The sequence below is a fragment of the Rousettus aegyptiacus genome, unplaced genomic scaffold, assembly GCF_014176215.1.
Source record: "Rousettus aegyptiacus isolate mRouAeg1 unplaced genomic scaffold, mRouAeg1.p scaffold_m13_p_3, whole genome shotgun sequence".
In the NCBI taxonomy this organism is placed as follows: domain Eukaryota; kingdom Metazoa; phylum Chordata; class Mammalia; order Chiroptera; family Pteropodidae; genus Rousettus; species Rousettus aegyptiacus.
This window is the reverse complement of record NW_023416306.1, coordinates 55,256,312-55,258,070: the sequence shown is the minus strand read 5'-3', so window position 1 is coordinate 55,258,070 and position 1,759 is coordinate 55,256,312. Positions and strand designations below refer to the sequence as shown.

Below are 1,759 nucleotides of genomic sequence, written 5' to 3'. Positions count from 1 at the left end.
AACTATGATAATTTTTTGAGAAACTGACTTAGATATTTAATCGATGATGTATTAAGCTTTCCTTAAATTGAACCCAGGATTTATTTTAAAATAAGAGCAGAGCAAACAATATTGTAGCAACGCTATCCTTGTTATCAGTAAGGGGCAGGAGAGAAGAAATGAAATGACTTGAAGGTTATAAACCTGGTAAACCTAGTTGATATTCAGGTAACTGAAAATAGTAGACTAAATTTCAGGGCAGCAGATTTTGGAATTGACTTTTATTATAGTCACATTTAAAATAATGCATTTGGATAAGATCATTAAGAATGAAAGTTCAGAGTCAGTGAAAGAATAATGATTCTTATATTTAGGAGGAAGAAAGAAAAAATAATAAATGTGGCAGAAAAAATCTTTTCTTTTTTTATCCCTAAGGACAAAAGAAATGTCTTTTTAAAAAAGAAATAAATATGGTCTCCAATTTTATACTCACACATTTATAAGAAGATTAACTTTTTAGAAGAGTAACTGCTATACAATTGTCAAAACACTTTGAAATCTAAGATTAAGAACAAAAGAAATAGGGATCTTCTAGGAAATGTGATGATGTGCTTAGGGTGTGAGGTTTGTAATTAGAAAGTTCTAGGATTGAATTCTGGTGCCATCATTTATAAACTTGGGCCAGTGGCTGAAATTTTGTGAGCCTCAATTTTCCTCATCTATAAAATGGAAATACTAATATCCATCTCCTAGAGTTATTTTCAGATTTATATAAAATCACACATGGTATACTTCCAATAATACTTTTTTTAAGAACAGAACAACTTCAAAGAGCAGTTTTCAAATGCTTTATCTTATCTGACATATTGTTATATTGCCATAACACCCACATTTATCAGGCAATTTATATTTGGGTATAATAGAAATAGATCTGACTGATATTTCACAAATTGTCACTAAAACAGTCCTCTTTGTGTAGCTATTATATAAAATGTGACTGTGTGTTGTCTGTTTTACTTACAGTCATTTTCATTTCCATTCCTTCCCTGTAAAGCTGTAATATTTCCACAGTCAAGGCCGACAGTTCATCTTTTTATTTCATTTTTTTTTAGGCAAGGCAACCCATGGTCGACCTCACAGATTATAAGGATCTTGTCATCTTACAATCCCTTATTTTTTATTTTTTTTCATGCCTACAGCACCTGGTCTTCCTAGGTGGTCTCCCATCTGGGTACTAACCTGGCCCAACCCTGCTTAGCTTCTGAGATCAGACAGGATCGAGCTTGTTCAGTGTGGCATGGCTGTAGACAAGGCCTACAGTTGAAAACATGAACATGGAAGCAATAATCAAACTCTTGGCAAAGATAAAATTCACAGGCAGGCTTGGAAAAAAATGAAATCCACTGTATATTGTGTACATTCATTTACTCATAGCTTTCAAGGAGTTTTGTGTTCATTGGAGAATTTGGAATATCTTTACATTCACCAAATGAATATTTTCTTTAAATTTAGTGCAGTGAGAAAAGGAAAAAAATGACGATGACTTCTAGTACCAGGAAATACAACACACAAAAAAACTTAATTGCCTGTTTGTGTATGTACATACACACACATACTAATGGAGAGAAAAAGTTGTGGGAAATAATTTAAAAAGATATTTTAATTTTTGAAAATAAGCTTTAATATTTTCAATTTAAGCTATATATTGTGTGCAGGGCTTTTCAGATGTCAACCAGTGAAGAATTGACTTCTAGAATCAGAATTAATATGGAAATTAAAG

General features: G+C 31.9%; 1 pseudogene; it reads right to left on the bottom strand.

The window, feature by feature from the left end:
• Nucleotides 1–1,169: 1,169 nt before the first annotated feature.
• On the bottom strand, nt 1,170–1,288 carry LOC118600993 (annotated as a pseudogene).
• Between the last annotated feature and the right edge of the window lie 471 nt (nt 1,289–1,759).